Genomic DNA, 6000 nt, shown 5'->3' with positions numbered 1-6000 from the left:
ATTTGCTGCTCAATAAACATGTCTGATTATTGTCAATGTTGAAAACTTAATAGTGTTGTGGAAACCGTGATACATTTGATTTTTTAGGATTATTTGATGAATATAAAGCACAAAAGAACTGATAAAAATGGCAACATCCACTCAAAGCAAAGTCATGAAATTATTTAAAATTCAGCCCTGACTTTATACATTTTTTGAAGCTTGAAGATATTGGTTGTGTGGCCTTTTAATATTGGCCTTTTGATAATTTTTGAAACACAAATTAAGGTATTTATAATATTCACTCATCATTTTCTCTAATCAAGGACAAAACTAATGAGAGAATATTGCAAATATCTTCATTTGTTTGTTCCAAAAAATTCACAAAAGTCTCATGGGTTTGGAATTACTTTTTTTTTTGTTTTGATGAACAAACCTTTTACAACTATCCAAACACACATAATTTACATTCAACCTAACTGCATTTATATTCTAACTTTTTTGTAAAATACATTAATATAAATATTTGATCTACTTTGCTTATTTTCTATCTGTATTTATGTTAATCAGCATTAGCATTTTATGGGTAAACTGATGGACTCCTTCACACAAATTGAATACGGCATAGGAATCACAGAACAGAATGAAGCTGTTATACTACAAACAAATAAATGTGATGGAAATAACCATATTTAATTAATCTCATTAAGGATACAATAAAATCAACCTATCAATTCCACAAATTCAATACTGCATTCAACTAATTCACCTAAAGTTTTCCTTAAGCATGCAATTGAAGTATCATTTGTTTCATGGTGTTCATTTTCTCATCTTCCAGTACAAACCCAGAGCATCACATTATCATGTAATATGGTGATCCATCAACACCTCTGCTATTTTAAGTACAGTACATGTGTTTTGAAGTGCAGAACGCTGGCATCTCTTCACACACAAAAAAAACACATGACATACAGAACGAGAGGCAGCTTGACGAGGAGGATATAATTACACGAAGGCCATTAACCAAACTAAGCATGCAATTGAAGTATCATTTGTTTCATGGTGTTCATTTTCTCATCTTCCAGTACAAACCCAGAGCATCACATTATCATGTAATATGGTGATCCATCAACACCTCTGGTATTTTAAGTACAGTACATGTGTTTTGAAGTGCAGAACGCTGGCATCTCTTCACACACAAAAAAACACATGACATACAGAACGAGAGGCAGCTTGACGAGGAGGAGATAATTACACGAAGGACATTAACCAAACTCATCTTGTGAAAAGGATCCATCAGGGGTAATCAGTGCTGTCGTCAAATTAATGAATGAGGCCAGAAAACAAAATTACAATCACACGTCATGAAAAGTCAGTGTGATTTCAGATTCATTTTAAACTCATCAGACAGTTAACAACTACACTTATCCACCAGAGAAATCACCATCATTTTGCCTTAAATCAAAGTTTGTTGGCTGGTTAAGATGGTTGGTTTAGAACTTTTTGAAAATCTATTTTGGGAAAACAGTATACTTCCAGAAATAATACTACTGAAAGAGTAAACAAACACTGTTGCGCTCTACAATGACACGATGAAATAAAGCCGGAGGAAACTCAGTTCAGAAGCAGAGGCCATTAGCAGTTTGCTGAAGGCTCTTTCCTTCTCAGTGACTCTCAAAGGGTAATGAAGCCAGAGACCTTTTTGCATCTGGAAAAAATTAAAAAAAATCCCACAGATGAAAACTGACAGGCCACACCGATCGATCCGGCCAGGTCGGTGCTCATGGGAAGAGCCTAATGGAGTTTGAGCACAGCCAGTTCCTGATACTTTACATTCATGTTGGATATATGTCATTGAAGCATTGCTTTTCCCCCATTGTTTCTGGACATCATTTCTTTAAGTGTACACCCTGTACAACTTGTTAGTATTCAATGCTCCTCAAAGCAAAGTAAAGCTCTCGCATGCTTGCCATAACATTTGGGCATGATTTGTTTCCTGAGTATGTTTTCAGGATTCCATTACATTCATGCAAGCTGTGCATGCTTATCTGGAGGCTAAACTCAGTATTGTACTATTTCCTAAACGATTTTAACTCAAGAATACCCACCTTTTTCCTTCGCCCCTTGACACTTTGCACAAATTATGGCAGTAACTTTCATTACTCTAACTTATACAACTCTAAGCAATCAGCAAAACGTTTGCTCTATTAACGTAATAATAAGCATTTTCAAAAACTGGGTACAATGAGGTGACATTATTCTACTCACCCTTTAACCATCCATACATTAAAAACTGTAAAACCATTACCAAATTACTTTCAGCATGAATAACCCCAAAAGCTAAATTCTATCGGAAGCAATATTACGGACATGTTAAATATCATTGTAGTAGCCTAATTTATGCTTATATTACATAGCAATTAGATATTTAATCATCTGTGTGAGAACAAACCTGGAAAGAGACTTCAGGATTTGGGGAAGGAAAAAAAAAAAATAATAATAATATTTTTTTTTCCTTTCTCTTTGGAGTGTTACAAGCTCTTGATGCATAAAGAAGACTCGTGATGGCTCGTTCTAACACGCCCCCACATGTCTACGTCACTGTGGAAAATAATGTGTTTTTTGAACCTTAAACTGCATAAACACATTGCATTACACCAAATACACAAAATAATGTTCTTTTTAGCAACATCATATCACCCCTTTAACGCACTGGATGCCCATTTAGGATAAATTTTCAACGTGCAGGGAACCCCATTGCTTTCAATGAAAATCTTTTAGAATCAATACACAGATGCAAATGACATGGGGAATTTCATAAAATCATTAAAAAAAGTAATAATAGTGTCATTATGACATATGTTGGGGTATGGTTTTCAATTCAAATAGCCACAATCATTTGATTTACTTTGCACTATTTAGACATTTTTGAGCACCTAGCCCAACCTAACCTAAACCTAACCACTTCTCAACATAAAACACAAGGGCATAACAATAAGATAACAAGGTACAGTTACAATTTATAAAAAAAAATAAAATACAAATATCATCCAATTATAAAGTTTTCCGAGGCTAAACTATGGATTTGTTTGAGGAACAGACCCAAAAGCGATCACCGTCTCCAGCCTTAAATTTCAAATCACAAGCACATTTACAAATTGAATGTGGGACTATGCATGACTATTAAAATTTTATTTGATTAATTAATAGGCATATCAGCTTGATTAAAAATTATGTTTTTGAGCAGGAATGGTTTAATTATCACATTTGACAAACAATATGCAAACTTTCAAATGTACCGTTTAGCAGTAATTACAGCCAAATGATGTTCAAAAGAATCCAAATCAGAAGAGCATCTATATTTTGACTATCCTGCGCTTCAGTACACAACTGAATTATTTGGCAAATTTAAAACTTCATTAAACACCAAACCCCAAATCACACAAACCCAAACTTGTAAAAAGTAGGTAATTTTTTTAGAGGGAAATATCAGCAGGTTCATGGCACGCCGGCACTTCAGTAATTACCAACACATGTAAGGGCGGAAATGAACCAGAAAAGACATTATGCAAATGTAATTATTATGGCTGAGCAATTCGCCAGAGCTGCAGATAATTCAGTTAATGGAATGGGCCATAAATGAGAGTGATTTCCCGTGAATTGTGTGCTGAGTGAAGGGGTCTGCTGAGGTGATGCCAGTGATGCTCTGTCCAGCATGAGCGGCTGCCGACGTTCTATTAACATTATACTGGAAGAACATTTTTGTTCATAAAATTGAAAAAAGCTTTCCAGAACATTAGCCAAAGCTCTGAGAACATTCCCTGTTAGCTGGAGGATGGATACTATTATTGCTGAATAATATTAATTAATAATAGCACTAGTTGATAATGTTAATGTTTGTGTGAGCGTCAGTTGAAGCGGTTGCTTTGAAGGCAGCTGAAGGGATTTCTGTTAGAAATTTTAACAGCTAAAGGTTTCTTCCTTCACCTGCTTGACATTCTCACATTTGCCTGCAGCCGCTGGGGAGTTGAGTTCAGTCAGAGATCAGGGATGTTCTGAGGGGATTGTAATTTTCGCCTTCACCTTGTCTTTGACTGGATGTCCCCAGCAGCATCCATCATTAACTTAGACACAGTCCATCTGTTAATGCCACAGTGTGAGACCGTCTCAATATTCTCATTATAAAAGGTGAGGAAACACTAAATCAATTAAAAACTTGCTACATGCAGTTGTCTGCTCATAATACAGTCGCCATGATCTTCACACAGGATGACTTACAAAAAACTGATCAACAAATAGCCTTTAAAGCACATTAGACCCACTTACAGACACTTAACTTTACATGAAATTACAGATATTAATATGAAAAAAATCATATTCATGATTTTTTAAAATTAATATCTCATCATCTTTTTACCTTGGTTACCTTGGAATGTTTGTAAATGATCGTGTTAGCTTACATATATGTAAGAATAGAATCCTTCTATCACTTGATTCTGCTTCTTCGCTTGTTTTTGGATCCGGAGATTCTGCAGTCTTTCAGAAGATGTGTAAACCCTCCTACCATATAACAGTGAAAACATGGATTGCCGGAAAATTCCATCAATGACGGGACATGAGATAAAGATTTTTTTTTTGATAATTAGGATTAAACTACATTCATAAAATATGTTCTAAGAATGCTACAGTACATTTTAAAAAATGTCTGAAAACATTATGGAAATTTTATTTGTGAATGGGCAAGTAGTAACATTATACAGGTGCATCTTATATATATATATATATATATATATATATGATCAAGACACAAATATATAAACTAATTAAAACTTAAAATTAATTATTAAGAAAAGAAAAATCTCAAGTAACAAATCTTTTTTTTTTTTTTTTTACTACAGTTGCCAAGCAACATGGCACGTTCATATAGATTCAAACTTATATGCGGGTCACAGGTGTGCATGCATTGGTTATTCTACAATGAATGTAGCTATATATATATGTGTGTGTGTCTGTGTGTGTGTGTTTCCAGGTATATCTATGCCTGCCAAGGCATTTAATATATACATCTCATTAGTCAAATTCACAGTTAGAAAATAATAATAATAATAATAATAATAATAATAATAATAATAATAATAATAAAATAAAATTGGCTGTTCACAGAGTGCTGTATCCAAGCATGTTAACAGAAAGTTGAGTGGAAGGAAAAAGTGTGGAAGAAAAAGATGCACAACCAACCGAGAGAACTGCAGCCTTATGAGGATTGTCAAGCAAAATCTATTCAAGAATTTGAGTGAACTTCACAAGGAATGGACTGCGGCTGGGGTCAAGGCATCAAGAGCCACCACACACAGACGTGTCAAGGAATTTGGCTACAGTTGTCGTATTCCTCTTGTTAAGCCACTCCTGAACCACAGACAACGTCAGAGGCGTCTTACCTGGGCTAAGGAGAAGAAGAACTGGACTGTTGCCCAGTGGTCCAAAGTCCTCTTTTCAGATGAGAGCAAGTTTTGTATTTCATTTGGAAACCAAGGTCCTGGAGTCTGGAGGAAGGGTGGAGAAGCTCATAGCCCAAGTTGTTTGAAGTCCAGTGTTAAGTTTCCACAGTCTGTGATGATTTGGGGTGCAATGTCATCTGCTGGTGTTGGTCCATTGTGTTTTTTGAAAACCAACGTCACTGCACCCGTTTACCAAGAAATTTTGGAGCACTTCATGCTTCCTTCTGCTGACCAGCTTTTTGAAGATGCTGATTTCATTTTCCAGCAGGATTTGGCACCTGCCCACACTGCCAAAAGCATCAAAAGTTGGTTAAATGACCATGGTGTTGGTGTGCTTGACTGGCCAGCAAACTCACCAGACCTTAACCCCATAGAGAATCTATGGGGTATTGTCAAGAGAAAAATGATAAACAAGAGACCAAAAAATGCAGATGAGCTGAAGGCCACTGTCAAAGAAACCTGGGCTTCCATACCACCTCAGCAGTGCCACAAACTGATCACCTCCATGCCACGCCGAATTGAG

The sequence above is a fragment of the Sinocyclocheilus rhinocerous genome, unplaced genomic scaffold (assembly GCF_001515625.1).
Source record: "Sinocyclocheilus rhinocerous isolate Xijiao unplaced genomic scaffold, SAMN03320098_v1.1 scaffold2446, whole genome shotgun sequence".
Classification (NCBI taxonomy): Eukaryota; Metazoa; Chordata; class Actinopteri; order Cypriniformes; family Cyprinidae; genus Sinocyclocheilus; species Sinocyclocheilus rhinocerous.
The sequence above is the reverse complement of the archived record's forward strand: the minus strand, read 5'-3'. Positions refer to the sequence as shown.